Source organism: Triticum dicoccoides, chromosome 4B, assembly GCF_002162155.2.
Source record: "Triticum dicoccoides isolate Atlit2015 ecotype Zavitan chromosome 4B, WEW_v2.0, whole genome shotgun sequence".
Lineage (NCBI taxonomy): Eukaryota > Viridiplantae > Streptophyta > Magnoliopsida > Poales > Poaceae > Triticum > Triticum dicoccoides.
In genome coordinates, this window is record NC_041387.1 from 339,677,008 (window position 1) to 339,686,674 (window position 9,667).

Below are 9,667 nucleotides of genomic sequence, written 5' to 3' on the forward strand. Positions count from 1 at the left end.
CTTGCAATGTTGGGCTTTATTAAACTTTGCTGTCTAATTCTATCTGATGTACTTTCAGTCGAATTGATGGATGGACATGTTCAACACTGATGTACTGTTTTTAACACTGATGCATCACTTATGCACAATTTTTTTATATCGTTTTTACCTATAACTGATGGATGAACATTTGGTGCACTGCTTGTAAACTGAACATTGAACTTGGGAACAATAGGCATTAATATAAAATTGATGCAAGTCTTTTTTGTTTTTCCTCTAGAACTTATGCACCTACATTAGAAGTACTCCTAGTTTCTGTATCATTGAACTTACTATGTAACAAGTGTTTTTTTTTCAACAACAGTCTTTTACTCATTTGAACTGAGCCCATTACATGTCATGTACTAGTAGTAATCACAACATACAACTTGCAGTGGTACTTGAACCTTATATAAACTGTTGAAGCTACTTTGGGATGATGCATAACTTTATGTTTTTGACTAGAACTAAAGCAAGCACATTATAGGTACTGACAGTAACCTCGAACATCCAAATTGTGTGTCAAGTGGCAGGGGTGTAATGAACTGATGCAAGCATTTTGCAATGTACAACCATCTTCTGTATCATAGGACATGTGCTACTGATGCAACACACGTTGTACTGATGAACCTAATAGAGTAACATATATAAGGAGCATAGTGTGTGCAATTTTCAAATCAAATCTTTAGCGTAGTAGGACTGATGAACTGATGAACTGACACAAACATGGTATTTTTCTTCAGGAAAACCTAGATCTAAATACATTTTTTGAACTGGTCGTTTGTGTTTCAGAAGCAATAAGGCAGATTGAATTTTGAGGAAAAATCGTGTGGGAAGCACACATCACCTACAGTGGCATGTTCTTGCATCCGACGTCTTCTTCTTCCTCTCATCGGTGGCGTACTGGCATAATCTTGGAAGGCGACGCCGTTGATGCAGGCAAAGAGCTTGGGGAGACGGCGGCGCTCCTGCTTCTGGTGGAACTCCGGGAAGGCAACGACTGGTGACGGGGATCAGGGATCCATCGAAGGAGCTCCGTCGAGGGGGAGGCTGGTGGCGGGGATCACGACCCCGTCAAAGGAGCTCCGGTGAGGGGAGAGGCGGGAGGCAAGGATCACGGCCCCGGCGAAGGAGCTCCGACGAGGGGGAGGCGGGAGGCGTGGATCACAACCCCGGCGAAGGAGCTCCGGCGAGGGGTGGAGGCAGGGGGCGTGGATCACGGCCCCATCATTGCTTTGCCAGCGAGGAAGGAGATGACGGCGGTGGATCTGTCGGCGGCCAGTCATGGTGCCGCGGGCTCCCTCGCTCTGTCTTACGCCATCGCTCGCTCGTCCACGACGGCTGCCTCCGGCGTAAGGAGGTGGGTTAGGTTCGAGGTGGGTCGGGGAGTTTCTACGGTGTAGGCGCGTCACGCCCTTATAGGGCCGAGGGGTAACAGAACGTTATTCTGTTACTAGTAACGAAATAGTCCAGCCTTATATCTTTTTCTTTCCCTAATAATAAAGCATGGGTTGAGTTTGTCGGGTTCACCGTTGCGGTATTTTTGCAAAACACACCCTGTGCTTTTGGGTAATTAACCCACAGTCCACGATTATAAGTGAATAACGTTTCGTTCAGCATGTTTTCTAGAAAAACACCTCATATTTTACATCATCAGCCCGTAGTCCATCAACATCTCTTTCCTCCTGAGTCAGGTTCCGAGCGAGATGGTGTCGTGATGCAGACAACGCTGGGCGCAACGGCGGCGATCTCTGGCCAGATCCGGTCGAGGAGTCAAGGCAGGGGCCGGATCCTATTCAGGGGACGGCATGGAGGCGATCTACGAGGCGGAGGAGGAGGTGAGGAGGCGGGGTTTGAACTCCGAGTTCATGGCGGCGGCGTTCCTTGCCGGTTCCGACCGAGATGGGGAGCTCCGGCGGAGTCTCTCCACATGGCGGTTTTATAAAATCATCCCTGTTGTTTTAGGTAATTAACCCGCGGTACTAATTTAAGTGGTCATCAGTGAAAAAACATTTTGTTTGTGAGCTTGGCTGATGCACAGGGGAGGAGATTTGTAAAAAGAAATAGACCAGCACGGGCTCTCGTCCACGATACCTACAGGCACGGTGCCGCCGCCGCCGCCCCCACGTGCGGTCGCGCGGCCAATGTTCTTCCCCGACCCATTGCAATTCTGTCTCCTTCCCTTCTCCATCTGCACCAATCTTCTCCTGCGCCACCCTGAGCCTTCTTGGGCTCCAACCTCCTGCAATCTTCAAGCCCGCCGGCACCCAATCCGCCTACAATCTTCAAGCCCGCCGGCACCAAAAGCAACCAGCGGTCGATTCGACTGATCCCCACTAGGAATCCATGGGATTTGAGGTGGATTTCCTAGGAGAGCGAGTAGGAAGGGTGATGGTGGGGTTCATGCGGAAGATGAAGAAGCTGAAGGTGATCCACGGCCCGCGAAGCCGAGCCACCACGGGCCTCTTCCCCTGCCGTTCCGCCGCCATGCCGGGACGGCGTACTGGGCCTTGCCGGACGCCGAGGACAAGCGAGTCAAGCGCGGTGTGTGTGCCTAAAACTCTTTTCTCGCTGTACAATTTCTCCATATCGATTCTTCCATACGGTGTGGGCTGCCTCGGCGTAGACGGTGACTGGCTCGAGTCCGCAGGACAAGCACAGAGTGACCAGCGGCGATAACTATGCTCGGGCAGATAGATTCCGCCGCGGCGGAGTTCGAGGTATGTAATGTATCCTTGCTTGATTCATATTCATGATACATGCATGCCGTGACATATTGATTATTGGTCGATCTGACTCTTTGTGCCATGCTAATTAAATCATTGATTGTTACATTGTTCTGATATGATTTGCATGGCTGGGTGATGCAATAGATACGAACAGGAGAATAGTAGCTGTGATGACTCAACAAGATGGAAGTGTGGGAGTGGGACAAGGGATGAGTGCAATCGGCTCAGGTAAACTCCTCATGTACACCGTCAGGCATCAGTTCTAGTCGCGCCCGAAGCTTCCAATCTCGCCGCTCCACTTAGTTTGTCGAAACATTGTCGGCATGTGCTCCATCCAAGGTACGCCATCGTCCAATTCTATCATCAGTTTTGAACTTTGAACTAATGACTAATGGGTCGGAGTTGCCAGGGCTGAAAGTTCAAGGAAGATTCAGCTTACATCTGAATTCCTTTGTATTGCCTACAATGTTATAGCTTAAATTCTGCTAATAAATTTCTATCAATGATGTTCCAAACAATTTCTTAGAGATGGGTTGTGCACAAGGGTGCACATTGTAGATCTGTTAACTTAAGATTTGAATAATGAGATATGTTCATATGCTTTGCTCACTATTATTCCTAATTTACTCTGGACATAAAGACCAAAGTTTATTGCTTTTGTTCAGTCGAATGCTACTTGATCAGTACTTAACCAAGATTGGCAGCCATTATAGCTGGTGTTGAACTCAGCTATACACACTGAATGTTACAATATGCCAGAATAAACACATTAGAATCTTTTTATTTATATTCATACTATTTTCTCAAGATTGCTCTGCCGTTGCTAATTTTGATGTTCTGCTATACTAGTATTGCATATAGAGAGAGATCAGAGAGGAGAGCAGCAGCCCGCTGCTGCAATTTTGTTCATGCTGCTACTTGGTTACTACACATCTATACAGAGAACACAGAGAAGGCTGCTGCTTGCTGATTACAATTTCTTCATGTTATGTGCATATCCTTATGTATGCTGCTGCTAGGTACCCATGATCATGGTGACAAGGAATCGATACTGCAACGGTAGGGATCTGGTGGCCATCGAGTGGCAGCCGCTACGTACATACGTAACTCCAACGAGTCATGGTGAGGAGACTTTGATCTTTATATGTTAGATTCAGTGGCGAATCTAGCAGGACATTGAAGGGTAGGCTTAAAACAGTCTAATTAGCAAATGCATTGCAATTATTGCATGTAAACCACCAGAATATACTGCTCAAGTAGTATGTTTAGCTTAAATAGGATTTTGAAGGGTAGGCTTAAGCCTATTGAAGCCTCCTTAGTGGAATCACCACTGGTTAGATTCATAGTGGATATACGTTACTACATGTAGGCCCCATACGCCAAACGAGTTCCTCCATTAGTTTATGTTAGCTTGTGAGCTTTCTTCATCTCCACTGTACACAGATTGGTCATGCATGATGCATCCATGGCTTAGGATAAAAAATGATCGTTTCCATCCAAATGTTATTCATTTATTATTATTTTCCAAATCAATTGAGGAGAACATATAAAGAAAAAATAATTACTCGTCTGTTTTAAGAGACGAAATAAAGCGAAAAAGAAATTTCTCTGAAGGATCTCTAGGGAGATTTTGCACATGAAGTTAAGGTTTGGTACATTCAATCTCCAAAAGATATGGTGAGATATCTGAATTATGTTTTGTCTTCACAGACTAATATGACACTTTACTTGGCTATTTTACCAATTTGTTGTTGTAGCTAATAGTGTTGATATATATCCCATTGTAGAGCATTCATTTGTAAATAATGATTCTAAGACCTTTGTTTGTGTTCCTGTCGTTATCATTAAGCTTGCCTCATATAATTGTTAGCACTGCAATCAGATAGAATATTAAATATTTGTTGCGATCAGAATCATTTGCAATGATGTCTGATTCGATTTATCTACCAAAGTTTACCAGCCAGATTGCACATGTACTCAAGTTTACTAGCCATACCTACCAAAGTTTTCTTGGTTGACTGATTGACCATATTTATTAGCTGCCCACCTAAATTTATAGTGCCTTAGGACATCATCAACTTACAGTAAAAATAATGCAATGGGCTTATATTATCCTTCGAGTGATCATAGATGTTCAAAATGATATTTGTTACCACCATGAGTAGTACTCTGCAAAGCATATACGACATCTGTTTACTGCAGTATTTTGCAACCAAAGCCCCTATCTATATCATTCTAGCGCTTCTCAAAAAAATGTTGGAGATAAATATCAGAAAAGGTTAATACCCAAAAGCCCTTTTGTTATCTCGAACTTTTCAGTCTTCATCTTCTCTGGTGGCTTCACATTAAAAAAGTATTATTTGGTGGCTTTGTAAGATTTTCCTTTATGCAAATTAGATTGCTTAATAGCATTCACATTTCAAATTCATTGATATGAATAAGCATGTATAGAACACGAAATGTAGTTGATACACACGAGCCATACAACGTTAGATATGATTCTTACCTAAATCCAAGGAATGACTGTATTAAGTTATTCATGATCTGGAATGTTATCCATGTGAATGTTTATTTTCCAATCTGCTGTAAAGCTAGGAAATTGGTTGGCAATAGTTTTTCTGTCAAGGTTCTTCTGTTTAGATTCTAACTGATATGTAAGGGGATACCGATGAATCAAATATTTAGATTTTTTATTTTTTTGAGATTTTGAACTTCAGGGGTGGGGGTGTCTTCAGTCATGCTTATTGGATTAGGATCTAGGACCGTGAGCTATATTTCCCTAATAATCCCTAATAATGAAGCACGGATTGACTCCCGTCGGGTTCACCGTCGTGACATATTTATGCTAAACCCCCTATATTTTTACTGTAATCAACCCGCAGTCCTATTGTTCTAGTTAACCCGAATCGGCATGGGCGAGAAAAAAAACCCGACCCGGAAGCCCACGACCTTACCTCCCAATCCCATCTCTACCAACAGTGTGTCGCCGTCGCGCGCCGCCACCACCGGCCCTCGCCCCTCCGCCGTGCACCGCCACTGCCGGCCAACACCGCGCGTCCACCCCTACCCGACGTGCCTTCATCCCTGCGGTTTTCCACCACCGGCGACAATCAAAGCCGGCTCCGCACCTTCCCCAACTCATCTTTCCCCTCCTCTGCCGCTGCCGCTCTCCATCGGCCGACCAACGCCCTCGAGTCAGCGCCGACTCCTCCATCCGGTTCCTGCTCGATCTCCTCCAGGTCCAGATCATCCACAATCTCAAGCGACGGGAGAGGAGCCTCTGCGTGCTTCTTGTCGGACGACAGCGCAGCCGTGCGCCCCTGACGCCGCTCTTGCACGTGAGGAGATGCTACCTGCGGCTCGGCCGCTCCAACCCTAGGGTCGACGCCGTGGTCATCGTCAAGATCCCCTTCTCCTCTGTCGGTCATCTTCTCCTCCCCGGCAGACGTCGTCGCCTTCGAGGACGAGGACGATGGTGGTGGTTGCGCACTTCGCGTTGGTGGATTACACCACTACCCCCAGGTTGGGATTGGTGCGCGGGCGTCGACATCTGCGTGCCCGAGATCATCGGAGCTGCATCAGGCTAGCGCACATCCTCCGCTACACCCCGACGCTAGATGCGTCGACCTCATCCCCTTGCCGCAGGAGATAAAGGGCCGCCTGGACTGGGATACTAGCGAGATGGAGGGCAACTTCAGCACCAACTAGAGAGCAAAGGAGGTGGTCGTGCTCTACATGATGTCCGACGACCTTAACGGCCAGTTCTTCGCCGAGAAAATGGGCTACCACGAGATGGTCCTGCTCCGCCCCCAGGGCGCCGCTGAGGTGGTTGTTCATTGGCGTGGGCTACCGACTTTGATAATAATGAGATTTCATCCCCTGCGTCAGCTCATCGGCGGAGTTCTTCTCTACAGGTAATTACAAAAGCTTGAGCCTTTGTGTCTTTCTACTATTCTGCCGTACAAATATAATTGCAGATTTACAGTTGCATCATTAATTTGATCAACACTTGCATGTTAGGTCAGTTTCATTTTGAGACCTTGGATGTTTCTCTTGTGAAACCATATCCGGGTATGTACAACCAAGATATTGGATCTGAATGCACATTGACTAGTTATGTGTTGAACATCAGAGACAATACAAAATCGAGTCCATTACATCTCAGATTGTTGTCTGGTTTATTTTGGATAAATTGACATCATCCTGGTATTTATACAAAGAAGGATAAATTAACCTTATCCAGGTTCGCATGAGTATTTATATTTATCTCAGATTGTTCACATTTAACTCCAGGTAGCAGAAAATCATGCAGCACACACGTTCAATTAGCCACCTACTTATGCTTGCATATCTTTCTACGGAGTACTGCGCATCCTGATTTGCGTCTACTTGAGGAGCTGATGCACAGATCATGTCGATTTGGTCACCATTGAGTAGTTGGAGAGCTACCTTAAGACACACGATGTACCAATGGTAGTCATATATATCTCATGACAGGGCTTTCCTAGATCAGTGTTGTATAAAGATATGGCCACTGAATTTGGCGTGTCTGCCTCTTTGTTTTCCGAATAATGTGAGAACTTCTAGCCTTCTAGAACAAGCATAGTAGCTTATTTAACTTTGTCTAATAAATATCCTATATGGTCAATCTAGGATGAAAGTGTATTTATTACTCCCTCCGTCCCATAATGTAAGACGTTTTTTGATACTACACTAGTATCAAAAAACGTCTTGCATTATGGGACGGAGGGAATAACTTGGATAATCTAGGTTGCAGACTTGCAGTGTATCTTTGGTGTCTCTTTCACTTTTAGTATCTATCACATTGATATTGGCAGCTCTCCATTGTAATCTGTCTGTACTACTTTTACCTTTTTTTGCTTCTGACCTATTGCTCTGCTCCAGACCACAACTCTTGAATTGGACTTTTCAAACATTTGACAAACATTAAGGAATTCATTCTTTGCATCTCAAGATGATCCGGTACAGAAATTTTCTGTCTCTGCGGTACAATGATCTTAATAGATCAGTAACCTATATGAGAAACAATATGCTTGTTATTTTGATTATCATGATGATCGTCACTTTGTCAGGTACCAATGTATCTTATGGACGTTGTATGTTTGTTATTTTGTTAGTATTTTATATATTCTTGAACTTTATTATTCCTGACTACGATACATATAAATTCACTAGGTACAAAAATAGTAGTCTTGAAAATTTTGAGCACGTTGTTGCCTGGGTTGATGATTAGCTGAACAACTTTGTTGCCGCTGCTTTAAACTGTGCCATTGACCTCCCTCGGGGACTGTGATCCCACGACGCTGTGACTGGCCGCCGCCGAATCCATCGCCGGGGTCGTGATCCTCGCATCCCGTCTCCCCCTTGTCGGAGCACCTTCGACGGGGCCGTGATCCCCGCCACCAGCCTCCCCCTCGCTAGAGCTCCTTTGACGGATCTGTGATCCCCGCCACCGGTCGCTGCCTCCCCGGAGCTCCACAAGAATCTGGAGCACCGCCGTCTCCCCAAGCTCCTTGCCTGCATCAATGAATCCGCCCTCCAAGATTACGCCAGTACGCCGCCGACGAGAGGAAGATGTTAGATGCAAGAACATGCCACTTCAGGTGATATGTGCTTCCCACACGAATTTTCCTCAAAATTCAATCTGCCTGATTGCTTCCGAAACGATCAGTTCAAAAAATGTATTCAGATCTGGGTTTGCCTGAAGAAAAATACCACGTTTGTGTCAGTTCATCAGTCTTACTACGCTAAAATTTGATTTAAAAATTGCACACACTATGCTCTTTATATATGTTACACTATTAAGTTCATTAGTACAGCGTGTACTACATCAGTAGCACATGTCCTATGATACAGAAGCTGATTGTACATTGCAAAATGCTTGCATCAGTTCATTACATCCCTGCCACTTGACACACAATTTGGATGTTCGAGGTTACTATCAGTACCCATAATGTGCTTGCTTTAGTTCCAGTCAAAAAACATAAAGTTATGCATCAGTCCGAAGTAGCTTCAACAGTTTTTATAAGGTTCAAGTACCACCGCAAGTTGTATGTTGTGATTACTACTAGTACATGTCATGTAGTTGGGTCAGTTCAAATGAGTAAAAGACTGTTGTTGAAAAAAAAAACACTTGTTACACAGTAAGTTCAATGATACAGAAACTAGGAGTACTTCTAATGTAGGTGCATAAGTTCTACAGGAAAAACAAAAAAGACTTGCATTAGTTTTATATTAATGCCTATTGTTCCCAAGTTCAATGTTCAGTTTACAAGCAGTGCACCAAATGTTCATGCATCAGTTATAGGTAAAAAAAGATAAAAAAATTGTGCATAACTGATGCATCACTGCTAAAAATAGTACATCAGTGTTGAACATGTCCATCCATCAATTCGACTGAAAGTACATCAGATAAAAATAGACAACAAAGTTTAATAACGCCCAACATTGCAAGTTCAACTTATACGTTACCTTCAGTACCTGATATGTTATCCATATCATGTATAGGAGAAAAGGCAGAAAAGATTAATCCCAAAACCGTTGAATGTCATTGAAAAAACATGCAAGGCGGCACACACAGGGAGGGTTTGATGAGCCAAGCATATATGAGGCATCACCTGGTTGGCTAACACCAGAAATAGCTCCCGGATACTTCAACAATATAGGCAGATTTCAAGCTACACCAGAATCATCACAAGCACGGACTGGTTCTTCTTTGCAGCAAACATCGCTTATTGGGAATACAAGCTTTGCCATTGCTGGCGTGCAACAAGGTCCAGAATGTCCCCAATAACAAATATTTTCCTTTCCTGGCGCACGCAGAAAAGCAAGGACACCCATGCTTCCACCAGTTGCTCCATCAATATCAATCATCCGTGCTGCGCAAAAGCGGTTGTGAC

At 44.5% G+C, this 9,667-nt stretch overlaps 1 long non-coding RNA gene across 1 annotated transcript; it reads left to right on the top strand.

Moving 5' to 3' along the window:
- The first annotated feature begins 2,105 nt into the window (after window positions 1–2,105).
- Window positions 2,106–7,416, top strand: LOC119296105. Its single transcript, XR_005144853.1, has 4 exons — window positions 2,106–2,562; window positions 2,669–2,738; window positions 2,892–6,661; window positions 7,041–7,416. It is a non-coding gene; the product is annotated as an uncharacterized LOC119296105 (long non-coding RNA).
- The last annotated feature ends 2,251 nt before the right edge of the window (window positions 7,417–9,667 follow it).